This window comes from Phyllopteryx taeniolatus, chromosome 16, assembly GCF_024500385.1.
Source record: "Phyllopteryx taeniolatus isolate TA_2022b chromosome 16, UOR_Ptae_1.2, whole genome shotgun sequence".
NCBI classification, from domain to species: Eukaryota; Metazoa; Chordata; class Actinopteri; order Syngnathiformes; family Syngnathidae; genus Phyllopteryx; species Phyllopteryx taeniolatus.
Window position 1 is genome coordinate 5,047,354 of NC_084517.1, and position 27,948 is coordinate 5,075,301.

General features: G+C 44.4%; 1 protein-coding gene across 23 annotated transcripts in view; it reads right to left on the reverse strand.

Moving 5' to 3' along the window:
• Positions 1-27,948, reverse strand: part of LOC133465957 (RNA binding protein fox-1 homolog 3-like) — a 350,051-nt gene that overhangs the window by 231,925 nt on the left and 90,178 nt on the right. For 20 of the 23 annotated variants that reach the window (XR_009784790.1, XR_009784789.1, XM_061749174.1 and 17 more), the window contains one exon: positions 18,227-18,310. The exons of 2 other annotated variants lie outside the window; for them this stretch is intronic. The gene's annotated coding sequence lies outside the window, so the exon portion shown is untranslated. Of the gene's footprint in view, positions 1-16,624; positions 17,113-18,226; positions 18,311-27,948 lie in introns of those variants that run through there. One more of the 23 variants, XM_061749168.1, reaches the window with a different exon arrangement.

Genomic DNA, 27,948 nt, shown 5'->3' on the forward strand with positions numbered 1-27,948 from the left:
GACAATGACCATGAGAAGCACGGTTACAAAGTGGCTGAAGGACAGCAAAGCCAATGTTGTGGAGTGGCCATCACAAAGCCCTGATCTCAATCCGCCTGAAAATTTACGAGCAGGCATACGCGAGCAATTGTGGCCTAAAAACTTGGCTCCGTTACGCTAGTTCCGTCCTTCCGACTCTTGTGAGAAGCTTGTGGAAGGATAGCCAAAACATTTGACTCAAGTCATGAAGTTTAAATGCAATAGTACCAAATACTAATGAAATGTATGTAAACCTTTGACTTTGAAGAAAATCATGAAAAATTGTCTAAAAATCATTCTCTCATTATTATGGCGTTTAGCATACAGAAATAATTTTGGTAATCCTAATTGACCTAAAACAGGAAAGGTTTAGTCTGCTTTCATGTCAGACAGTAACAGAAAAATGCAAATCTGTCTTTTTATCTAGTGTATGTAAACATCGGGTTTCAACTAGATATCAAACTGGCTTTGGGGGCTTAATTTTCAAACCTTTCATGAGCAATTAGTTTTGTGTTTTATGGTTTGATTTAAAGGACCACTGGAAATGTCCAAAAATGACCCAAAAACCAAATCAAAGTGGCCGACTTCCCCTGTCTTTTAAGCCCTGGGCTTCATGAGACTATTTTGGATCTATTCATGTCTGGCGCTGCCGTTAGTGCACCGAGTCGCCACAAATTGCGGCGGCTGGGCGGAGCCGGAAGGGACCCGGCGACATGATTCAGCCGGGCAGAACTTCCATTAGAACAAATGGAGCGCAGCCAGCCGCAATTCATCACTATTTGCATCCAGATGAGCCATAATTCTTCTTAACGGCTTTGGCTAATGACAAGGAGCGCAAATTAATCACTTCGGGAGAGCCACGACCGGCCCGCCGCTGACAACAATAACTCACAACACAACAACCTGGACCCAGGATGGAAACAACAAAAGTGTAACACACCTTGGTCATGGTAAATATAACATAGCACATGTAGTCGTAAATATAATGGAACATTGTATAATAAAGCGTAATACAACTGAAATAAAGTAGAAGTAGCCCCTTATTAGCCTACTCCCAGATTCTTGGCGAGCTTCCCTGCTTGTTTTCATGCTAATTGTTAGCTATTATGCTTTCAGCAACATGCTATTTATGTTAGCATCTGCTGGGAACAATCAATTTGTGTATTTAATGAATTGAAGTCATCGTTTCCTCGTCTCCCAGCCAGAAGGTCTTCTGATGTCAAAGCAGCATTTTCATCTAAATATGTCTGTGAAGTTTCTCAGTCATCCAGGTCGTGGTAATCCGCAAAGGTTGAATCAAGGCAACCGGACTGTTCTTGTTTGTTGACGGCCTTTCGCCTTTTTAATCCAAAAGGCTTCTTCAGTTCTTAAATTTTCGGTGTTTCCACCTAAGGTTCCAGGAACCTTTAGCTCTTACTAGTACAAGTTGTATTTCCTGGAACGAAAAGAATCCAATCAATGTTCAGAACTGCAAGATGACCGCACACCAAATGTTGCTGGACCTCTCAAAAAAAAGGGTTAGTTATTCAAGTAGTCTAACTTACCCCTAAAGTTCCAGAAAGTTTGACTTATTTGTACTGGGCTTTCCACTTCACTTTGCATACAGAGTTGTAGAATGCACCCCAAAGATTCTTGGACCACTTTGAAATACCACTCTTCGAGCAGGACCTTTTTTCAAATGACCACACTAACCACATTTCCAGCTAAAGTTTCAGGAACGTTTATTTTCTGGTACTTGTTGTTGTTGCTTGCTATTTTGCATATTAACCTTCCTCTTCCGCATTTCCTGACTTATGCAAATCATCCCAGTCTCATATTCTACTAGACTTTACACTGATATGATTGCCTTGACGGGATCAGCCGAAAGTTTGCTTCTTATACAAATATTGTGATCGAGTGCAATGCCTTAATTAGCCGATCCGATCATTGACGTCATTGATCGGATCCGCAAATTAAGACATTATCGCTGACACAGTCTTGTTTACTCCCGAGACGTTACGCACTGCTGTCTTGTATGCGTTGCAGGACATAATAATCTGCCGATTTTCTCCAAGCAAAGGAGGAAAAATGGATTCAAAATAGCTCTTCCATCCACATTTCTTGACCAATTCAAACCATTCCAACTGCAAACTGTTCAGATCATTCAGGACAATTCCCACATTAAGAGATATGTTACACATTTAACTGCCTCTTTTCACACTTCTTGACCAATTCTAACCATTTCAACTTCAAGTCCGACATTCTACATTTCAGCAATTGAATTAATTCAACAGTATTTCAGTTCAACTTCAGCTTTTCTGCATTTACACGCTAATAGCATTCTTGAGTTCAGTGTTTCCAAAACTTTATTAAGCCAAGGCACATATTTTCCATCACATTTACAGTACCTAATAGAACAGCATCAAATGAAAATGTAAAAATATACACAGACTAATTATGTACCTGTTGTCAGGTGGAAGAGCATTTAATAGTTTTGCCCGTCACTGGTATAGATAGATGAATGAAGATGTATTATTTGTAGCAAATAGATAATACATGTTTTGACCAATTAGATGGTAATCACTGCTCCAGCTCTTTTCATTAGCTTTTTCTATAAGGAAAGGGGATAAAATAGATTAATATTTGGAAATCGTCTTTTTCATATGGCCATATCGCCGATTTTTCGTCTTTTTGGTCCTGGGTGTGAGACTCCAGCCTGCTAATCCCCCCAAAATGCAATCCTTGACATAAAGGATCGCTGTACTTGGATGCATTTGAGGCATCCACTGCGTTAGCATGCGAACGACAATGCCGTTGCAGCCTAACTCGTCCTCGGGCGACGGTCGGAGCGGCAAAATCTCGACCGCCGGCCGTGTCAGCCGCTAACTCAGAGGCCAGCTGTCCGAGCACAACGGCGGGCCCCAAGGATCCCTGCGCCGCCTTAACTGAGAGGTGACGCCACCCCTACACGCGCGCTAACACGCAGACAACTGCTGCCGGCATGTCTGAGAGCACAGAACTAAAAAAATGATGGCTGATAAAAAATTCCGCTTGCGGGAAAGTTTCTCACAGGTGAAGACCTCCAAAGTTTTTTTACTCTCAATTTCAACAATGAAGGAAATGACTACTGACCGCAGCTCAGTTCAGCAAGCATCAAAGGATTAACTCTGGGTGCGGATTTAGCATTTTCTGTGGCTTTTTTAGCGACACTCATTCCAAAAGGAGCAGCCTTAACAGAGTCCAGCCATATGAAGATCAACCAAATAATCCCCCAAATTTGCAGTAGGGATGCAAAGCATATACGACAGTGTAAATTTGGCCTGTGGTGTCGGAGTGGGACTCTACCGAACAATAACGTTACTGCTCACTGACGATATCACGTCTGCCTCGGTGTTAAAATGAGGTCAAACAGTCACCATCCTCCCTGCTTTCCAGGCTCGTCGGGAACTACACTGCACCAGCTAGCTACGAGCTGTGGCTGGATAGCAAGCGCAGCTAAACGCTGTCCTTCCGCAGTCCATAGCCGCTCCCCTCAGTCACAAAGTCTCACTTCCATGGTGGCGAATAAACAACACTTTCGACAAGTATTTTGATCACTGATCGCAGGACGTGCTGATAAGCGTGTGACACACCGAGCGAGAAGGGAAGACGGTGAAGCCATGCTAACCGCTAAGCCATTGTTAAATGTAGAGTAGCGAAACCGCAGAATAAGTGCTTCGGTATTACACTACACGTTTCACAAAAGTCTTGCTGGAACCGCATCACAGAAGAGCCAAGTCACGTGAGTAGCAAATAAGCAGCTACATTAAGTGTCTAGAACATAAACAGCTACAGCTACACAGTAAGCACGCATAACAGGTCCGTTAAGCGGAAATAACTTGTACGTTACCGCATACGTCAGCCAGGAGAAGGAGTCTATAAGGTCAAAAGTACAGTATATCAATGTAGAGTCAATTACAAAGTATAAGAAAATATTTTAATTCATAACATAAACAATGCTGTTTGTTAGTTTGCACCATAGAGTGCTGAATTTTAAGTTGGCGTTATAACAGCTGCACAATAAATGTTCTCAAAATGACATTATATTTTTGTTTTTTGTTGTTGATGTCTTATTGTTTATCGATATATCTTTGCTAAAGGACTATACATCCCAATTAAGAAATACTTCTATTATAATATTTACACTTAGTTTATAGCACAATACATGTCATTCCCATGAAGGGATTTAATTTGTACGGTGCTATGAATTTTAGGCTCTATCATCGAGCCCAACCTCAAAGATGCAAAAGATGAACTCTGCATGTGACATTTGCTTTTTCTTTGGCTTTGCAACCTTTAAAACGCCCCTGAGGTCATACAAATTGGAATTTAACCAAATGTTCCGGTAAAACTCACAAAAAACACCCACACCCCTGCAAAAAAATCACGATTGCCGATGCAAAAAAGACCTTAGAATACATTTGTGCTGGTAAAAACCTCCAAACTTGTTTCACTCTCAATTTGAGAGATGAATGAAGTAATGCAATGACGTAACTGACTTAATTTGTCAATGTAGTTCCTGTTTTTATTTCCCACTAGCTGCGGGAGGAAAACAAAAGGCCGCCGAGTGCAAAGAGCTGCGCGCCTGGCGTGGGCGGAAGGATGTGCAAGTTGTTACCGCAACGTTCTGCCAGGGCAGCCATGTTGTCCTTCCGTCATCTCATCAACACCTCAACCGCACACCGAAACTCCAAACATTTTTTTCTGTCGGACTGTTTGTGAGTGCTAATGAAAACGCTGGCTCATCGGCATGTTAGCCGCATCAGCATAATCACAAGCAGCTGTCAGACTCGATCAGACGATCAATACGACGTTTGCATTAATTCTTCACCCGCGAATGAGCTGTAAGGTTTCTTGACAGCGACAGGAGCGCTTCGCGAGAATGTTGATGCACAATCAATGCTGGTTTTCCCCAACCGGACAGACAGCTTATGAATTGGCAGCAGGTTAGCGAGCGCTACAATATGACAATACAAATGTGATGATAAGAATTAAAGCTCCAGATGTTAGGACAAGGAGTCTAAAATAGCAAGGATGGCTTCTTAAAACTTTTGTGTGCCTCTACAAGTCAAAGAAATTCCTACCAAATTTCATGTTTCTAAGTGATACTTTGGGGGGTGCATTTTCAAAAATATCACGGCAAAAAATATCCTGATGTGCTTGGACCATAAAATGGCTGTTTCCGACCAAAGTAGTTGACTTTTTTCGTCTTCTTGGGTATACGTAACAATCGGAGACTATTTTTGTTGTTGTCTACTCATGATAGGCATCATGATAGGCAAATATATATATATATATATATCAGAAGTGACTCACAAGTTACTCTTTAATTACATGAGTAGTTCTTTCATTGAATACTTTCTTACTCAAGTAAATATTTGGATGACTACTTTTTCCTTTTACTTGAGTCATATTATTCTAAAGTAACAGTACTCTTACTTGAGTACAATATTTGGCTACTCTACCCACCTCCGTTTATTACGAGTGTTTTGTATAGACGACTCTTTGATTCATTCAACTATGAAGGACCCCTGTAAATTGAACCTAAAATGACTGCTTTAAACCAAACCACTTCCTCTAAATGTGGCTTCTTGGAACTTTTTGGAAGGCAGACTCATAATAGACACGCCTACCAAATTTCATGCTGCTAAGTGAAACTGGCTTTGGGGGCAGATTTTTATTTGTTACTATTTTTTTTTAAATCCGAGGTGCGCTAGATGCCGGTCCCCCAAACAGAATAACGCGATGGTGACAATTAGCATCACTGCTCGTTAATAAAAGGAGGACAAATCATCCGTGGCCGCTCGGAAAAAGAAAAAAAAATGAAAAGGATTTAGCGTCTCAGGGGGAGCATGTCTGGAAAATGAGGACAACATCTGCCAGACGCAAACAGCATCAAAGACGAGGAGCGGCCGGGAAGTCGCCAGGCGCCATGTGAAAAAAGCAACGTGTCTGCTCCGCAACAATGACGACGATGAGTTTCACGCCGCTATCACGATGCTAACGTTTTGTTTACAACGTACAGCAACCAACCAATCACAATGCAATATGCTGGACGCTTCAATAGGGACACAATCTGATGGCATCCAATCCAAAAACTCCAAAAAAGAGTAGACTCTTATCTCAGTAAATGCTAAACAAACAAAAAAAAAGCGAGCTTTTTACGTTCTTTCGTAATCAGCCTTAGAGCATGAGTCGGTTTCACCAGAAACACCAGTTTCAAACCAAAAAGCTGAGTAACAGACTTTTTGTGAAAAGAAACATCCCTGACCTATTATTGAAAACAAATTTTTTTTTTCAGAATCTGGAAAAAACTCGCAGGTGGATCAGCACTTGGGAACAGATTCTGTTCGACTTTGCGCCTTGACGTTGGAAGTCATCACGGTCAAGTATCCTGCCCCCTGGAGGTTTGGAGGGGACGTCGCAGCCAAAGCTCCATCTGGAAGCCGCTTCCAAAATGTCTCCGTCAGCCAAAAGGCGTCGGTGACAGTCACCTGGAATGTCGGCGGCAACAACAATTAAGAAGAGAGGTCGCACGTGAACGAACATATGTGCTGCCGGAGACTACAGTAATTAGAGTACAGTAATTAAATCACCAGCAGACGGCAGAGAAGCACGCAGCTCCGTTACGCACACCACGGACACTCGTGGGACACACGCGCACACAAAACCGGACACACAAACTCACACTAACAAAATACACGCGGACACAAAAACGCGCACACACACGTATACAGTACAACCAGATACATGCACGCACACAGAAATACATCGCACACGGACATACACTCACACGAACACAAAAACACACACACACACACACAGACACTTACAAACACACACACTTACACAGACAACACAAACACTCAACATTTCACACTAACCCTACACAATCATACACACGCACAGACAAGCATACAGACGCACTCGCACAAGGACACACACTTACAGTGACGAATACACACCGACACAAGGACACACTTATACGGAGACAAAAAACACACGCACACAGGCACGAACACACAGGCAAACACACACAGACGGAAACACACTGACACACATGCACACTCACACACGCACACACACTTAGACGCACAATCTTGCATGCGCAGACAAGCGCACACGGATACACACTTGGACACGCACACACAAACTGTGATATATCATGCCACAAGTTGCTCAGCAAACGACTTCTCGGTTAAAGCAACACACCGCACACGCCGTTTTGATTCCTTTTTGATCGTCTGGCGCCATCCCGAGGGACCCACGCTCGCTTGCCACCGAGGCCAACAGAGAAAAGTTCCTGTGGTCACGCGACAGGGTCGTTCGCGTACATCGGAAGCGCGGCATTGTCAGCTTTCGTGTTGCTCGTTCGAAGGCAAAAGTTCGCGCAACGGTTGCGCGCTGAAGTTTGCAAAGGGCCGGAAAATGGACATCACTATCCTTTACGAGCTATCATAACTGAACAATATTCCAAATATCTTCATTATTTATATATATTTTTTTAATGAAATTAGAGCTAGGCTCCAGCAGGCCCGCGACCCTAGTGAGGATAAGCGGTAAAGAAAAGGGAAATGAAATGTGAGTTAACTCGGAAACGTAGCTGCCGAGTCTTGGGAGAATTTCACTTCTTCATGAACTTTTAAAACCTTTTCATTTATGTAATGGGAATTGTGTTGTGTTTACTTTGAGCATATTTAAAGCAGGTGACCAACATGCTTCCCGTGTGTTCAAATACAAATCAATGAACAAAAATGACTGAAAAGCACAAATATGAATCTCAACTAAAGGAGAGGTGGAAAGGGGGAGCAATAAAACTGAAACATAAACTACAGGAGGCTTAAAACAGTAACAAATTAACACTCCAATATTAATGAGAAAAAAAGACAACAAGATCCTTCCTCAACTAAACTCAACCTTCCTGTTACACTTACACGCTTTTCACGTTAATCCCCTAAATTCCTGCCATTTCCCATTAATTCCAGTTGGCAGGCTCCCATGGAAACTTGCCAACGTTCCCAGAAAACACAACATCCTGCTAATTTGTCCCACAGCTTCAACACACAACAACACAACAGCTTGCCGGAACGTTCCACCTAAACTGAGAGGAAAGAGCGATTGTGACGCTTTTAAGGGGGTGACAATATCCAAAGTTCATCCGAAGGACTGTTGATCCACCTGCTAATTCCGCTTTGAATATATATATATATATATACAGACATAAGATTTTCTGGCGTTTGACGTGCCGGTTGTGAAGGCGCAAAATCGGCACAAAAACAGGCGTGTGAACATTGGATTGATTTCGAACCGTATTCATTTGAAAGAATTGTCTTTTTTTTCTTTTTCTTTTTGTGCTTCAATTCAAAATGGCAAAAATTGACTTAGCCCACTCGAGCTCCCAATACCGAAACTAATCCTATCGAAATTAATGAATTGATTGACTGAGAGATGTGTCTCGATACTTTTTGGGGGCGAAAAGTCCCAGCGGTCTCGCTTCCCGTTTCCTCCACTGGGTCGCAAAGGACAGGCCGTCCTTCTGGAGGATTTGCTTCCATCAAGTGAAGAATGATGCCGGCAACTTTTGACATTCCGTTTTCAGCCGAGCGCGGCGGAGGTCACCGGCAGAACATCATTCTTTATATCCCTCTCTCTCTCTCTCTCTCTCTCTCTCTCTCTCTCTCTCTTTCTTTGCTTTTCAGAGGTAAGAAAAAATCTCTTCAAAGCACCCCAATATTCTCCCAAGCTTTCACGACCCGCCGGCCGCGGACCTTCCTGAGCCCTATCAAAACATTTTGCACGCGCACTTGTTCTTGACATTTAAAAGACGGCTGAGATGAAAATGGGTCCCAATTAGAGGACGAGGGGGACAAGACTTCCGTGCGTTCTCCTCATTAGTGCCCACATTTGACGTTCGCCTCCCAGGGATGGCGGCAAAATTGACCTTCACGCCCCACAGTGACCTCCACGCTTTGCTCGAGTGTTTGATCTCGGAAATGTGAACGCGGGATGAGGGGAACACAATGTGCCCTTCAAATGTTTAAAAATACAAATGGCACGGTGGACCAACCGGTTAGCACATCTGCCTCACAGTTCTGAGGACCGGGGTTCAATCCCCGGCCCCTCCTGTGTGGAGTTTGCACGTTCTCCCCGTGCCTGCGTGGGTTTTCTCCGGGCACTCCGGTTTACTCCCACATCCCAAAAACATGCGCGGTAGGTTGTAACCTTGTAACCCTAATACGGGCTTGAAATCCAAATTTCAAACCCCAATACTTGCTTGAAACCCTAACACCAATTAAGAAAAAACAAATTAGAAATCCTAAGCCTCGTTCGAAACCCTGATTTGAAACTCTAAGCATAATTTGAAACTAACCGGCTTGAAACCCTAATTTGCGACCCCAATACTGTGTGAACACTCTCGGCCTGTGTCAGCAGCGGGTTAGTCAGCACTGAGTCAGAAGAAGCCCAAACGGTCACCAGCGCCGCCACCGCCGGGCGGGGCGCTCCCACGCCTGTCAATCAACATCGCCGACCTTTGCTCCGCTGTTGAAAGCGGCGCTCCACAACAGGTGACCTCAAGTTTAAATATAGCACGCACTGACAGCGGGCCATCGCTCGGCGGGGCGCCGGCTACCTGACGCACCCCAGTAGGGTGGCACGGCCAGGGTTGCCAGTCAAAAAATGTGTGGCCCCGACCAACCGTGAGCCAGCACATACCCGGTAATTAAGAATATTGTAGCCGAGTCATTAGTGTCCTCTTTTTTGGTGAGTCCTCAAAGTTTGTCGCCATGCTCCGGCCACACGCTATGACGAAAACGCAAATGTTTGGCATCTGTCTGGTAGTGGTACGCAGGCTCCCTCTAGTGGCAGATTAAACAATCACTGAATTAAATGTTCAAACTTTTTTTTTTTTTAATCCAGTACAGTACATTTGTCATTTGTACCGTTTAGTTGCATTTAACTTCAGTTTGCATTTGATATTTAAGAACCATTTGTTTATACAATTTACACATTTCTTACGTAACTTTGGTATGCAATCTGAGGTAAGGCTGGCTGCTTGCTGCCGCACTTTCCGTGTCATCCATGTATTTGAACATAAGATACACAAATTGAACTGTTTTAATGATGGAATCATGGACATTAGAGAGAGAACTGAAATGGAAAATAATTTTACATCATCTTTTTTTTTTCTTTTTTTTTTATTCTTCACATGCAGGGGAGGCTGTGTCTCCCCTGCCTCCCCTGACCTGAACATCCTTCCTTGGCTGTAACATAAAATGTGAACAAAGTGAAGTGTTGTAAATACTTCTCCACATTTACTGTAGATTTTATTTTTGTATATAAATTAGTCAAAAAAAATCAAAACAACTCCTTATGGGGTGTTATGTGTCGAATTTTGATGGAAAAAAAAGTTTTGTAATAACGCTGTAACATAAAATGTGGAAAAAGTACAGTTCAGTACATCTGGAAGTGTTTACATCACTTTACTTTTCCACTTCAATTTCTTGAAGCCTCTGCGCCATTTGCACAATGGTCACTGCACCAGACTATTGTTCTATTCGTCATTTCAAACTGCTTTGAATTGCTAGCGGACCCTGCATCATTTTGCACAATTGTCAAAAAAAACAACAACAACAATATAAATAAATTGTACCAGCATTACCACATTGGTAAGCTTTTATTGCTCGGGGACTGTGTTTTTATGTTTTTTTTATGTCTCCAAAGTATTCTCCGTCAATTGTCTGTTGTCTGTCTGTTGTCGTACGAGAGCAGCTCCAACTACCGGAGACAAAGGACAAAGTCCTTGTGTGTTTTTGACATACTCAGCAAATAACGATGATTTGGATTTCTTTTTTTTTTTTTTTGTAATAAATAATCCAAAATTAAAAAAAATGTTGTATGAAGAATTTCGAGAGCGAAGTAAAATGAATGAAATCCGTTTGGGAATAAGGCTGATAGACATCAACATGAGGACAAAGTAGTAGTAGTAGAGTAGTAGTAGCGCACATTTCTCATTAGGCCGAACATGAGCGCATCTATGAGGCGCCATTGCTGATGCCAGCGCGTCTGCAGACCAACCTTTGAATGTGGCTTTTAGCTGGCAGGCAGATGCTGCGTGCCACACACACACACACGTACAGGCACACGCGCACGCACACGCACGTACACGACCGACCACGTGCACACGCCACCTCCTCACACTGCATTGTGTGTGACGGCTGCATGTGAAATTGCTTCTCTTTCAAATTTCCCGGCGGTGAGGCAGGCAGGCAGGCAGTTCGCGGCCAAACGTACCAAACGGTACGGCCTCGCAATGATCGCTTATTGTTGTGCTTTCATCGTGCCGCTTTGACTCCGACGCCTCCTTCTCTCTTCCCTCACTTTCTCTTCTTCCTCGACATCTGTTAACCTTCCAAAAAACGCATCAGCTCCTCGCGCACATTAGCCAGGGCGACATTTTATTTGCACCTTGTTTTAAACCTTAACCCATGCTGGAAATTACAACCCTAACATAGGCTTGGAAAGATAACGTTGAAACACTAAACTTTGTTTGAAACCCTAACCGTCTTGACACCTGCCTTAAGAGCTAACTTGGAAACCCCGAAGCCTGGTTGAATCCCTACTTCAAAACCGTAACTCTATCACAAACCCTCATTTGAAACCCTATCCTTGGATTGAAACACTAAACTCAAACCCTAACCATGGCCTGAAACATTAAACCTTGTTTAAAACTTGACTTTGAAAGTATAACCTTGGCTTTAAACCCTACTTTGAAATTCGAACCCAGGCTTCAAACCCTACTCAGGTTTGAAAACCAAATTTGGAACCTTACTTTACTCACTTTAAGTGAGTGCGCTTGCTTGAAACTTTAGCTTTGAAACCCTAACCTAGGTTTGACGCAGGACTGTAAAACCCTAACCCTGCACAGTAAATTAGGGGTCACGGTTTCAAATTAGGATTTCAAGACTGGTTTACGGTTTCAAAGTTGGGTTTCAAGCCATGCTTCATGTTTCAAAGTAGGGTTCTATACTAGGGTTAGGGCTTCAAAGTAGGGTTTCAAGTGTGAGTTAGGATATCAAACAAGAGTGACAATTTCAAATGAGGGTTTCAAACAAGGATTGAGGTTTCAATTTAGGTTTTTAAACAAAGGGTTAGGATTTCGAAACGAGGTTTCAAACTTGAAATTGTGTTTCAAACAAGGTTGGGTTTCAAATGTTTGGTTTTCAAAGACGGGTTTGTGTTTCAGAACTGGGTTTCAAACCTGCTTTAGCGTTTTTTGAGACAAGGTTAGAATTTCAAATAAGGTTGACGGTTTTAACTTGGGTTTCAAGCCAGGGTTAAAGTTTCAAAATTCAGGTTATAAGCCGAGGTTTAGGGTTTCAAGCCCACTGGCATTTCAAATTTCAATGGCGAAAATTGATTTGACATCATAGTAAATTGAGTTACAAGCTTAGACACGGAACCAAGTAAACTCACTGGTCAAGGTACCACTGGACTTTATGTACCGTGTACTCTATTTAATTAATTTCCTTGCACTATTATGTACTGAAGGTGCCAAGGCAGTCCAGACAACAACGAGGAAATGCGCTCTAAAAATAGCTAAACGCCTTAATTTTTCTCTCTCTGTGCTCGCCCCAGAAAGACGCTGCTTCTTCTTCTTCTTCTTCTTCTTGAAGTGCGATAAGGACCAAATACACCCCCCTTCAGAACAGCCCACCTAATTAACGCATAGCCCCTCTTTGCCAAACTTGTTTTATTTTTCCTCCAGCCTCTAGCGGATTGCAGTGCTAACATCGGCGATGGCGATGTTAATTGCAATTGTTAATTGGCCAACACTCGTCATTGATGCCAGGCCACTTCGAAGGCAATTTGATCCACTGACAACTAGACTCGGCTAACTCCATCTTTTGTCATTTTTATTTTAAGTGCAGAAATGTATAGAGAAAATGAATCTCAGATGAAATCGCTTTAAAGATGTTTTTTCTTTAATCGTCAGTGCAACGCTGGGCCGACTCCCATTTCCAAGATGCCAAGACTGATTGAGTTTTAGCTTGGGCGCCATTGAATCTGCACGTTGGTTTACGTGAATATTAGTCAGCATCTTTCACAAAATGTTGATAAATTTGACAATGTTTGGACGTAGACCGCTACTGCACGAAACTAGAAAATAGAAAATGCAGAAATTGAATGTCATTTATCATTTTTCATGAACTAATAGATTTGAGGAATGTTTGAAATGAGACCACTATTTTACAACAATACTTCTTCTTATTCTAGTTTGTTCAGGCTACCTAGACGATACTGACTGGGATCCAACCTATGAAAATGAAGATGATGACAGTACCTCAGTTGTGGCTAAAAGTACAAGCAATAAGATGCAATATGATCCAAAACACCAAAATCGGAGAGAAAAAAACAAACAAACAAAAAAAACACATTGTCCTGTAAAAACACATATCCAGAAGAAGCAATCATTGCCATGCCTCAGATGCTCTCACAGCCATAAAACTTGAAATCACTCTCCTGCAAAATGACCAAAATGGAGTCTGTCCACTCTATGTAGTGGTTCAATTAGACCTTGTCGTCATCATTGCTTAGCTGCAAAGACACACACCTGAAAACGTAAAACGTACCCGACGTTTTAAAGAAGTCAACCGCTCATAAATACAAGTAAAATAAAGCACAAATGCATTGCTTAATGATGTGTGATGGTGTGTAGTGTGTACGGGAGGTGGAGGAAAGGGGATTTTGTCATGTGTAGTGCTTTTTCACATTTACTTTGTGTCACAAAAAGTCAACTGCTGCACCATAAAACTAAAATAGAGCAGAAATGCATCATGTTATGCTATGTAACGGATGTGTAGCGTGTAAGGGAAGGGGAGAGAGAGAGAAGATGAGTCAACTTCATCTCGCTTTTTAACATTCTTACGAAAAAAGAAGTCAACCGCTATGCAATAAAACGAAAGTAGAGCAAAAACGTATTTTTCTAAGGTTCGCGGAAAGGATGTATTGTGTGCGGGAAGTGGTGACAAAATAACTTCATGTGTCGTGCTTTTTAACATCCTTTATAAAAGTAATAAGAGGTGGGAAAAAAATTAAACGAAGCAAAAAAAAAACATTCTTTGATGATGTGATGGACGTGAAGTGTGTACGGGAAGTGAAGAAATGGTGAGTCCACTGCATTCATTCAAGTGTAAAAACGTGTCAATTGCAATTCTTTAAAATCCTTTACTTTCATTCAAGTGTGAAAAGTGAAATAAAACTAAAATAAAGCAAAAATCCACCTTTTGATGGGACATGACGGGTGTGTCGCCTGTACAGGAATCACAAACCATTCCAACCAAACCAGTGGCTAATTGCACAACTCGAACAGCTGTTTGACCTCAACCGATCGCACTCGCGTATCCGTATGCGTGCGTGCAACTATTTTGCCACGCTCCCTGAAGGGTGAGGATTCGTGTTTTGGCAACTGGGGGCACAGAGAGCGAAGGAGGTTAAGGTCGGGGTGACATCGCAGCAACTTGCAGTGCCCACGCATGCGCAAACACGCGCACGCACGCACACACACACACACACACACACACACACACGCACACACACACACGGCACAGAGACACATCGTGGGCGGGATAAACGAGGCCCTTTTGACGGGGTCGCTGTGTGGGTCCGCGATGACTGCTGTCTGACCACACACACTTACACACACACACACGCGTCACTACGCACTTCAACACACACGCTGCTGCCTGTTAAAGCACACACACACACACACACACAAGCACACTTATATGTTAAAAAAGACAAATTTAAACAGTTTCCAGTGTCCAAATAAAATCCGACGGTTTCAGGGGGCAGTCTTGTCTCATGCCAACGGGCCACCGTTCAGCCTGCTTCATGCTACTGTGGTAAATGTTTGGCGAGGACATTTAGCCACTAATTGAAACCGTTTCTTGGCATCTGAATCAAATAAGATGGTTTCAAGAGAACTGTCCTGTTTTTTAAATTTTAAAAATTAGATGAATTGTTATTAGGGCCCGACCGATATTGATTTTTTTAGGTCGATGCCGATATTTTGAAGAATAATACTCCGATAACCGATTAATTGTTAGATTACTTAAAGAAAAAATGAAGAAAATAACTTAATACATTAGGTACAGATGTGTTTTGTGCTTAAGTACAACACTTATTTTTTTTATTAATAACTATCAAAAAATGAATTTTGGCATGTGTGTTTTTTTTTTTTTTGCGTGTGGGTGCTGAAACGGATTAATTGCATTTCCATTCATTTTGACGGGGAAACGATGATTTGAGTGGTTTCACATATGAGCATGGTGACGGAACAAATTACATTTGTATCTCAAGGCACCACTGTATTCCGCATAGTCCGAACCAGAAAATGGCAGTTTTTTTGTGCATATAGCTGGATGGAGAAAATCTACATGGGGGCGTGATTATGTAGATTAGCTCAACTGTGACATCACAGCAGGGCAACATAAGGAATGTTTCTTTCACGAACACGTTATCATAGAAAAAGGCCCCCTTTAACACAAACACGGGCTTGGGATTCATGATGGGGGGAAAAAGCCAAGTGAGTGGAAAAAGTGAAGGATGAAAGAATGGGAAGCTGCAACACACACGTGCACACACATTTATCACAACAACACTTGTCAAAATTGTCAAAAAAAAACCCACTCGCAGGCACGATTATGTAAATCAACCCAACTGTGACATCACAGCAGGGCCAAAATGTGAACGGCTGATTACAGACATAGTGGCATAAATCTTTCCACTCCAAGTCTAGCAAAGAGTGTATGAGAGTATGTGGTAAAAGTCAAGAATTGGTTTGTGGGCGGGATTATGTAAATTTGCCCATTTATGACATCATAGTAGCTCCAAAATATTATTTATTCACAAACACATTTTCATTCATAATTTCACAGCCAACATAGGTAATATATTATAATCAATTCAAAAAGTGACTTTTCCGCCAAATGTCCTCTTAAACCACAAATTCCTGTTTCTACATTCATCTCCCTTGTGGCCAGGAAGTGATGTCATGATGGGAAAAAGCCAAGCAAGTGCATGTGGAGGATGGTGCAAGGGCGAGGTTATGTAAACTACCCCACTGTGACATCACAGCAGTGCCAAAACACCAACAGCTCATTCTTATTCATTATTTTCACACCCAAAGTAGACAAATGATGCATTAAAAAGTCACTTTTCCACTAAATCTCCTCTTTAGCGCAAACACCCACGTGGGATTCCGCTCCCATGTGGACAGGAAGTGATGTCATGACAGGGGAAAAAGCCGTGTGGAAAAAGTGGCGGATGAATGAACGGGAAGTTGGGACACACACACAGCACTTGTCAACACAACAGCGCTTGTCACGGTCGCGCAACTACTCACACAACGCCCCCTTCATCCACGCAGCAGCCGGAACAACAACAACACAATTCCCGCGCATACTCCTCTTGTTATTCCTTTTTTTTTTTTATTTATTATTATTTTTTTGGCTTCCCCGATCCCCCGCGGCGAGAGAATCGACCGGGAAAATAACATTGCCGCACGATTAGTGTTGAGGATACTCACTGTGTCGGAGGGTCGCAGAGCCGACGCGGAGACTCCCTCGCAAAAGAGATGCTGCGCACCCGATGGGAAGACGGGATGGAAAAAAAAGGGAAAGTCGGCTGAGAGAGAGAGAGAGAGAGAGAGAGAGAGAGAGAGAGAAAAGAGAGGAGGAGACAAGCTGGAGGAGGAGGAGGAGGAGGAGGGAGCATCCAAAGCACCACAAATAAAGAAATGAAGGAATCCTCCAGGAATGTGCGCGCGTGTAAGAATGGTGTGGAAAGGCAGGAAAAATGACACACGCACACACACACGCGCACACACACACACACACACACACACACACGCAGAGTTGCACTTACAATCACTGCTGACAGCTCAGATGCGCAGTCCACCTGCCTCATCATCAGCACCACATACACACACACGCGCACGCGCACGTTCACACACGGCTATTACATACACGTGGCTATTACACACACACTCCTAAACATCCCTTTCGCAGCACACACACACACACACACACACACGCATGGAGACACCTGTCACCAACACACACACAAACAGGCTATAGCATAGGAAAACACGCACACACACTAACACTCTTAGTGTCTCTATCACTAGATAGATATCAATAGATCACAACTCCTTCAAACACACTAACACACGCACACAGTGAAGTGTGGTGTTGTGTGTTAGTTTCACACTGCTGACAGATTCCGACGCTGCAGGGTAGCAATCGCCCTACGAGTAACATGGAGGAGGGTGTGTTCACACGTGTGTGTGTGTGTGTGTGTGTGTGCGCGTGTGTGTGTGTTCACTGACGGATCTCCCGTCCGCCCACACCAGCGCCCCCCCTCCCATCTCCTCATAACCCCTCCCTCCCTCCCTCCATCCCCGCTTTCACTCCAGTGTAGCGAGAAAGAGCGAGCGAGGTCTGAATTGAATGAAATAAGAAATCCCACAAGCATTCAAGCAATTACACAAGCTGCTCAAACTCTTTTCTTTTTTTTTTTTTCCACCTGTCTTCCAATCGTCTCCTGGTCCCCCTCAGGCTAACAGCTAGCGCAACAACCCCGCCCTCCCCTTGAACCCTTTCACCCCCCCCCACCTGAACCATCCATCCATCCATTTTCTGAGCCGCTTCTCCTCACGCAGGTCGCGGGCGTGCTGGCGCCCGTCCCAGCCATCATCGGGCAGGAGGCGGGGTACACCCTGAACTGGTCGCCAGCCAATCGCAGGGCACAAACAAACAAACAACCATTCGCACTCACAGTCACACTTACGGGCAATTTAGAGTCGTCAATTAACCTAGCATGCATGTTTTTGGGATGCGGGAGGAAACCGGAGTGCCCGGAGAAAACCCACACAGACACGGGGAAAACATGCAAACTCCACACAGGCGGGGCCGGGGATCCACCGTGCCGCCCCCCCCACCTGAACATACACCATAATTCATGCAGCGTTTCCCCGTTTTAAATCAATGAGTCCACGCAAAGTAGACTCAAGTTATGAAGGGAGTCATGTGTGGGGTCTCTAACAGATTAGATTAGGATTTGAAAACCCCTTATGCGTGGACCCTAAAAGGGTATCGTGGAAAGCTGGGACCAGGATGTATAGTTGTACCTTGTCTCTTGAGCCCCTTTCACCTGGTGGTGGTTTGAAGTGGGCCTGGTAATTTTCTGGCGTTTTCTGGAGTCGGGATGGTGGCTGTGTGAAAGGGGACAGTGGAAAGCAAGGGTCAGGTTGTGAAGTTCGCCACCTGTGAGGATTTTTGGTAGGAAATTTTAAACACATTTAAGATGCAAGGTTGTTATTATCTGCACAAATTCAATCTTAACATAGCTCAAACCACAGTATAATCTTATCAGATCATTTTATAAAACACAACGTAATCTGGCCTTTGTTGTTCTTGGCTAAAAATGGGCAAAATCGGGCTCAAATTAGCACGGTTCTCATCATGTGTGTACCAGGTCTGAAGCATAGCACTTCTTCCAGTATGCGCCCATCTTAACAGTATAATCAGACTTTGTTGCTGGGTAGAAGTTTCTTTCAAGCTTGCGTAATGTCTGGCTGACGTAATGCAACAAACTCGGTTGTGAATTGAGGACATCGCGAAGGTTCTTCATTCAACTTGTCAATGTCAAACCACATCAGTGACTTTCAGACTTTTATCAAAAGAACAGCAAAAATATTTTGGGGTGTTTCATCTTCATCTTCTCACCAGTCGTATTTGATGCGTGCTGTTCTGGTACTTTCCGCCCCCTCGTTCCAAAGCCCGGTGAGGGATTTATCAGCTCTCGTAATGGAAGCCAAATACCGTCACCTCTACTCAGGTAGAGCTGACCCCCACTGACCCCTGCCCCCCTCAACTCTCCCTGCTCTGTATTATCTTCCCCGACCACCGCGAGTGACGTTTAACACCAGACGCTCGCATCTCCCGCTGTGTTGTGTTGAAAGCAACTGTCGATATCTCACATCTATTGGCCAAGATGTCATCTAATGTGTAAACGTGCACATGGGCACTGTGTGAAAGGCACAAAGTAGTTGATCATGTGCCTAAACTCACGCTTCTAAAGAAGTTCTCTCTTAAGGCTTCTTTATACTCGCGCGGGCGGCGACCGCACTGACTTCACTGCGGCTATCCCGCGCGTAGTTCGTCTTTACACTCGAGCGCAACCCACGCGCACAGTTTTCTAAATGTATTGTAGTTCTCGCCCAAGTCGGGGGCTGTCGCTACCGCTGGTATTGGCCAGGACACCACAGGATGGAGTTTCCTCTGCATTTTGTGGCCAATTCCGGTAGCCGTTTTTCCTTTCCTTTCCGGAACAAGCAACAACAATGGCGACCGTGGAACAGTGTCTGCTAGAACAAATGGACCTAGATGACCAGATGCTACGCTTAATTGTGCTGCAAAATCGATCAAGAAGGCGGCGGAGTAGATGGCATGTGAAGCCAAGGGGAACGTTGAGTACGTCATCACAGCATGTGACTGAAACGGACCAATCACGAGAGACGATCCCCGCGGCATTCTACGCGGAGCAACAATTTTTGCCGTGTGCGCGTCAAGTGACGCAGAGGGGCCGCGTGGCCCAAAGCGCCGGTCACATGATGCAATGCGGGCGCTGTCGGGCGAAATTTTCCCATCAGAGGTGTAAAAGTATCAGTATGGTGGCTGTGTGAAAGGGGATAGCAGAAAGCTAGGACTGGGTGTGTAAGGTTGGGTAAGAAAACTGAAAACTTTGGGTAAGTTTAACACCCTGCACTAGCCCTCTTGAGTTGAATACAATCGCTCCTGTCCCACTATTGTACAAATGTCACATCAGACAGTAACACTGATGTCATGGAAGCTGCGTCAATGTCCTCCTTCACTGAAGTCTGAGATATCATCTGCTTCATCTTGATTTATTTAGACAGTCTGCAACAAGCTCCCTTGCTTCCAAGGTAGTAACAGAGCTGGGATGATGGCTGTGTGAAGGGGAATAGTGATGCCATCTCACTCTCTTAATCAGTTGTGTCCACAGGACATGCAGCAATACCAGCTTTACTGTTACGGCAATTTGTAGAAACTCTGTATGAAATATGGAGACTCGTTAGTTAGTTTGTTTAGTTTTCAGTCCACAGAAGGTGAAAAGTGTCTTTTCTTGTTTTGCTTTGACAGTCAGCAAAAGATTGAAATGTGAACTAATGTCACCTGTGGTCTTAAGTGGAACAGCATCGCATTCGATAGCTTTGACGTATTAAACATAGAACCTACGTCAATATTAGCAGTGGAATCGGACTTTGTTGCTCGTCCTCGCAGAACGTCTGACTGAATGAAAGCGTCAAACTCGGGTGTGAGTTGAGGACAACGTGAAGTTTCCTCGCTCGACTTTTCAATGTCAACCTATCGAAGTGACTTCCAGACTCAAAAACCAACAGAAAAAACTTTCCGTGAGCTTCATCTTCGTCTCCTTGTCTGTCTGTCTGTTTGACAGTACGTTTGAGCTCAGTGGCGGCTTTATCAGCCATCATGACGCCGAGACGGAATCCAAACACCACCCCTAATCAGGTAGTCCACCTCCCCTCCAGCCACCGCCGCCCTTTATCTTCCCTCAATTAACATCTACCTCGGCACCCTGTATTATCTTAACCGCGCAGAGCATGGGGTCCTTGGAGGGGCGCGGATCTGCGCCTCGCCCTCTCCAATCCACCACCCTAATTAAAGCCCACGCCTGACGTGACAAACGTTGCGACGGGGGAAGGCGTCCGCCAACGTGCGGGGCGGGCACCCTGAAGGATCGTCTTTGTGCGGGATTATCTGCCGGAAAACAGCCACCCCGGCGTCACCTGGATGTCGTCTAAATCTCTCTCGCCTGCCAGTTCATCTGCGGACGCGGCCGCTATGACGGCGTCCTCTTGGAGGAGGGGCGGGGAAACAACCTCGGCGCGGCGATAAAGTACCTGCGTTCCGATGCTTATTTATAGATCATTCCTGAGTTTAATGCCTCCTGTGCCGGGTTTCATCTGTTTGCTTGCCCCGCCGGCTTCACGCTCGCCCCGAGAAGCCATCAAAGCGCCCATTAAGTCATCCGCACGCCCTCTTTGTCCTTGCTTCCTGACAACAACAGCATCCCCAACACACTGCTACTAAGACACTTGAAATGTACTCTAAGGTTATCATTTACATGGCGCAAAGCTTTCAAATTACATGTACAAGTAATTATCGACATGACACAAAGCTTTATTAGCAGACCTCTTTTACGGGAACATCAAAATTAGGCTAAGAGGTCCCAGGGAGAAAATAGTTTTCTATGAAACTTTGGAAAATGGAGTTTCAGGACACAAAGCAGAGAAACATACGTTCTGTTTCCAAGAGAGACCAAAGCTACAGAAAGAAGAAACAAAGCGGAAGTCTTGACTCTTGATTTTTGGACACTACGGGATACCGTGGTTTGAGGAGCAGCATGTCAACAGCTGAGTGTGCCCTTCAGGGGGCAACGTATCGACTAAAAGCGCAGAGAGCTGTCAGTCGATCGATCAGGAAAGGAGGGGGTCCCGCTCCAACCGATATCAGGGTTGTGGGGGTTTGCCCGCTCCTGACGCCACCAGCCTCGACCAAAGTGAAAAGTATGCCCCCTAAGGTACCGGAGTAGAATTGGACCCTGGAATTCACAAGCTTACGAATTATTACCAGAGGCGCAATGCCACTTAATCGTGAGCAGATTGTAAAATTGAACACCCTACACTTGCCACCAATGCCCCTTTTTGCGTTGAAAGCAATTGTGGCTGTTGGTAGGCATCTTTTTACGTTAAAATGAACATCCCGACGAGTCTGCTGACCAAATGGGATACCGTCGAAAAGGAAATATAAGAAGAGAGTCAAGTTTGGAGCATTTTGAACGGAAGAAACGATTTGTTGTCAGTGTAAAATTACATTGTGTGTGTTAAGATGATCAGTTCCCAACCTCAGACCTTTGTACGAAGTATATGTGTTCGCTAATTAACTGCAATGTAAACGCAATGACTTGGTATGGCGAATCAGTCATGCTCTATCGGTATCTGTGCCCCCCACCTCCTCCTCCTAGCAGCAAACAGAAAATACGTCAAGGGAGGAGCGAAATTAAGTGCCTAATTTGATTAGGAGATAACGTGAGTGCCACTTAATGAGAAGGACAAGGACTTCACAATGCTGGCAGATTAGTTTGCTGGACGTCTGATTATTAATTAAGACATTCTTCGCCAGACTCACAGGAAGTCATGCGAATTTTTTTTTATATTCATGTACATATAATATTACGAGTTTTCACCCTGGGGAACATTTGCAAGGAGTTATGGGTGTGAAATGCTAAAAAAAAAAAAAAAATGGGTCCGTAGCACCTTTGGAATTTGGGGGGAAAATTCAGCCCCCAAAGCCAGTTTTACTTAGCAACATGAATTCTGGTAGACATGTCTATCATAAGTGGAGCCACAAATATGTCAAAAGAAGCCATGCCTGAAAATACACAGGAAGTCTGCCATTTTGGTTTGAAGTGGCCATTTTAGGGTCAATGGACCATTAGCCCCAATAATTGGTCTGGTGGCACCCCTGGAATTTAGGTCCATCATGACTAAACCCACAAAAAGGTCTCAGGAAGCCCTGCATGAGAAAAGCCCTGCCATTTGGCTTTGAAGTGGGCATTTAAGGGTCATTTTCATTTGCGGGGGTCCTTCAAAGACAAACTTCTCCTAAAGATTTTGTCCGATTGCTACCAAATTTGAATCTTGTGTACTAGACAGATGACCAATGAAATATGGGTTCTCATCATTATATGTGGGCAGAGCATGTCAGCAAAATTTGATGACTTCCAACTCTCCCATTTCCTTGTAACACTATTGTCACATCAAGTCCTCCGTCTGATTTACTTTGAAGATTTTGTGCACGGAGGTGTGAGGGACCATTGGGGGGAATCCCTCAACCAAGCAGCTTTTATCTCCATTTGTTTGTTTGTTAGCCAAAGGAGAACCAAACAATCACATTTTGCTTGCCATCTTTGAATTCTGGCTGGCATTGTCATCCCACTCCACTCCCCCCTAAGCTCTCTCTATTTAGGAGCGCCCCGACTCGGAACGCGAAGGGTACAAAATCTCCCGGCGGCATTCCGGATGGCGCATTCGCCGCTCTTCTGCGCGCATACCAATGGCAACCTCACCTCTAGCAAAAGCAGTTGTGAGCTTTAAAGGGGGGGGGGAAAGCAGCCGCTGGCTAATCCGCCAAGAGGTTGGCAGGGAAAAGCCCCTCAGAAGAGAAACGGGAAGTCACATGACAACACCCACAGTGCATGCTTGCCAAATTTTCCGGGGAGGCGCCACTTAGATGGCGGCGTCTTAATCGCGTGCACACGCCTGGACTCAATTCGCCATCAGGTGTTCGCCTGAAAGCCGTCTTGATGTTTCTTTGCCACGCTGACATTCACATCAGACGCCACTTTGCACCTTTGAAACGCACGCCCGATGATGCAGCTTAGACGCGCCCTGGCCGGGAGAGATTAGGTCGACTATATTCTCTGCGAATATCCACCGTAGACGCAACACACCGCAGAATAAAACCAACTTTGACTCTTTTAAATCGGACTAAAACGCTGGAAGGCTCAGGGCAGTGATTCCCAACAACATGCAAACGCCACAGAGATTCAAACCGGGAACCTCTCAACCGTGAGGCCGTTGTACTAACCACTGCTCCGTAGTTATGCCACCATTAATCAACGCAAATATATTTGTACATTAACATGCAATTTTGCATGATAAACAAGTTTATGATCCTCATCGGGAATTTGCTATTTCTGCGACTTTTGGATAATTGGACTCAGATATGCAATATGTGTGAACAGGAGGGTTAACTAAGTGTCTTCCGAAAAGGTGTCACTGTCCCCCTAAAAGCATGTCATTGGTACGTGCCATTGGAGCGGCACATTAGCGATTCCGTGCAGCGAGCCGGGCTAATGCCTTGAGGAAGAAACTGAAGGCAAGCTTCGGTGGGGGGAGGGGGGCCGCGTTTTCACCGTGGGGGGCATCCCAGATCATTTAGCGCCTCATGCAGATCAGCGCGAGTAGCAACTCAGCCCCACGGGGCCGCGGCGGAATTAATGTAGCGAGCCAGGGAACGAGTGATTTATGGGAATACCGGCGGCTGATGAGCACCGCGATCCTGACATCCCCGACGGAAGCAAAGCGGACAGCGCTGACACCAAAAGTGTCACTGCTTATTTATTTTGGCCGCCCTCCGCGCGGGCCTCGCTATTAAACTGATCCCCGCCTCCGCGCTCGGCCTTGTCCAACAAGCGCAAAACCCCGTTAAGCGTCTGTGAAAGGCGGCTGATTGTGTTTGCTACCCGCCTGCCTGTATCTTTCCTGGACAGGCGGGATTAGAGGAGGGCAGAGTGGGCGCAACGACCCTCCGGGGGCGATGGAGGGACATAAAAAACCTCCCGACAGATGCCGGAACATCACAACAAGCTCCAGCTACCGGAGGCCCCAGACTGACGCTCACCTACGAGCAAATGTACACTTGCTTTTATCCACTGGTTGTTACGTAGCATTTCTGTGTCGTTGCTTGACATAAGCACCGAGGTGTACGGTTGCTTTACATTAAATCATAACGAGCAGTAAGGTATATACTGTAGTTGCTCTCTGTTAACGGTAAGGTGGGGAGTATAGTTGTTTTACAGGGTCTGTATTATGTCATAACAAACATTAAGGTCGCTATTTACAGAGACATAAGCTGGAAGGTGCATAGTTGCTGTATGTTATGCCATAAACTATATGGTGTATCGTTGCTTTACGTTAAGTCACGAGAAGCAGTAAGGTTTGTATTTTTATATAGTATATTAAACAATAAAACAGTACGTATAGTTGCTTTGCATCAGCCATAATGAGCACGGTGGGGAAAAGACATTTGGGATTTTCGGGGGGTTCGGGGGGGGGGGGGGTGGACCTGTAATAACGAGACGGGCTGGACATCTCCGATCGCCTCCCAGTCTGCGGCCAACGAACCAAACTGGCGACGCGGCGTACATTCACGCAAAGGATTACACTCAGATGGGATGATTAGGAGCACCTGGCTCGGAGCGCCGATCAGAGGATTGCTTGCCGAATCACACGCCGCCTGTTTTTGGCCAAGTCGCAGTTTTCCAACCTTGCAGATATGGAAAGATTTTGTTGCGTCAATGCAAATGCACAGGGTTTTTTTTTTTTTCTTACTACAGCTGATGACAACAAACGACTCAGTTAGTTGTTAGTCGTAGCAAAGTTATTTCAAAGCATGAGTTAAAATGAGGGTTTCAGACATGGGTTAGGGTTTCTAAATAGTGCCTCAGACCAGAGTTGGTGTTTCAAAGTAGGGTTTAAAGACAAGGTTAGGGTGTGAAGTGTTTCAAAGTAGGAGTTTAAGAGAGGGTTAGGGTTCCAAATTAGGACTCAAAGCATGAATGATGGTTTTAAGTAGTTCCAAACCAAGGTGAGTTAGGGTTTCAAAGTAGGGTTTAAAGTTTGAGTTTGAATCCTGATTCACTGTTTTGAATTAGGCTTTCAAGCATGGATTAGGGTTTCAAATTAAGGGTTGAAGACAGTGTTAGGGTTTTAAGACAGGGTTATGGTTGCAAATTATGTGCTGTCGCCAAGCTTTTTATTCTTAGCGTACTCTTTATTTTCCACCACTTAGCATCACAATGTCTGTTTGTGTGTGTGTGTGTGTGTGTGTGTGTGTGTACGCGTGTCTCAGCTGCCTTTAGTTTGAACTCAGTTGGCACAGATAAAAATGAGATAACAACGGGTTGCCATGGTGATAAAATAACTATGTAGTATGAGAAATGGGTAACATCTTGCGGGGGATGGAGGGATCAGTGTAGGGACGGGGGAGGGGGGCAGACGATGCGGGGTTGGGGAGGGGGGCGGGGGTGTATTGTGTCTATTTATGTGTCAGTCGCCGTCCTCCGGCATCAAAGCTCTTCTCCACTTCGGGTGTGGCGACGGCAGGAAAGTAAGAAAAACAGCCGCGCATCATTAGTCTCCAACACGGAAGTCATTTTTCCGTGTGTGTGACTTTCTCTTTCCCAAAGTGTTTTTTTTTCACTATATACAAAAAGTTTGCGCTCCCTCCCAATCCTAAAAATCCCACCCAATCCCGGGTGTTTTTAAAAAAAAAAAAATCCCACCCAGTTAGCAATGTTTAGCTCGATGCTCAAGGGAAATGTTTAAATATCCATTGGATTATAGTTCAAATAAAATATAACTAGGTACATCATGTGTTTCCATATAGACATTACCGACATCTTGAAATGAAACAAAGATTTCCCAAACAATTGGAGCCGTACATTGCACCCACAAAAAAAAAAAATGTTTGCTATGTGAACAGGAAATGATTTCATTCAATCAATGCACAAATAATCTGTGGAGGAATGTGCTATTCATTGATTCTACAGAATAGCTCTGTGGGTGTTCGCCTCCAAGCAGGAGCTGCGGAAGGCTGGCTGAGCATATAGTGACGTGTCCCCAATAATGCTCGCAATACGGGTCTCCATGTAATTGTTTGTCCTCCTCCAGTTAAGTAACGATAATTCTCGTTTGTGGGCCGTGACATGTTTTTTGGGCATTGAGTTTGACGTCAAACCATTTTTTATTATTATTACTGACACCGCTCTTTTCTCTGATCCAACAGAATTAACATCCATCCAGCAGCAGTTAAATCCTCCCATGTCTTTTTTTTTTCTTCTTTTGCTGCTAACACCTGCATGAATTATTCCAAACAGTATTTTTTCCTCACCCTTCTCAATGTCAACCTCCGTGTCAGTCTCTGACATATATTCTTTTTCGCCACCATCTTCGTTAGGATTTCATAGAGGGAAATAGTCCATCCGCACATTCTTAAAGGGAATGCTGCGAGGAGGAGTTTCCCAATGCAAATGAGGTTGGACGGGTGCGAGCGTGGCAGTTTAGAACAGGTGGGATGCATCAACACGTATGACTTACAGGTGTTACTGTAAGTGTACTTACACTTTTGATATATCCAGATTTTTGTACTCACATTTTAAATTTCAGTCCTACGAACGAACTTGGAACCTGTTCTACACACACTTTGATAAATAAGTCCCCAGAAACCTGGCCTTTGTGAGGTTTGTACTTGGTCATTAGAGACCTCAATTTTGTATGGACCTGAGACGGACATTAGACTTACACTTGTCCTGGAAAAAAAACTGAAACCTGGCCTTCGTGAGGTTTGTACATGGTCCTCAAAGACACCAGACCTGTAATCGCAGGAGACTAGGTTAGACTTGTACTTGGCCTAACAGACCAGAAACCTTGCCTTCATGAGGTGTTTACTTGGCCCTCAAAGACACCAGACTTATAATTAGACTTTACACCCGATCTGATCGGTTTGATAGGTATCGGCCGAAAATTCGCATCGTATGCTGATCGGCCGATCGGCTTTCGTGTCATAATTCGCCGAGCCGATCAATGACGTCATCGAAGACATTTACTCCGCGTCTTCGTCACATATGAATCCAAAAGCTACTTTTTTTTTTTATCCTTGTCACGTGTCCATCTGACGGCCAATAAAGCTTTTTTCAATCGGTTATCGTTTTTTTTTTAAAACTTGCTGATCGGTGATCGGCCCCAAAAATCCTGATTGTGTGCTGTCCTGCTCCCTACTCACCACGCAAAGTGCCTTTTGGAAGCGCCTCAAGACTCGTAAAGACGTCCGACTTCAGACTTGCTTTGGCCTTCACAGATCAGACACACCTCCGCTGCTGTGATGTATGACTGTGTGCATTTGTGTGTTTATGACTGTGTGTGTCTTTGCGTCTGTGTGTGTCTGTGTGTGTCGTAAACAG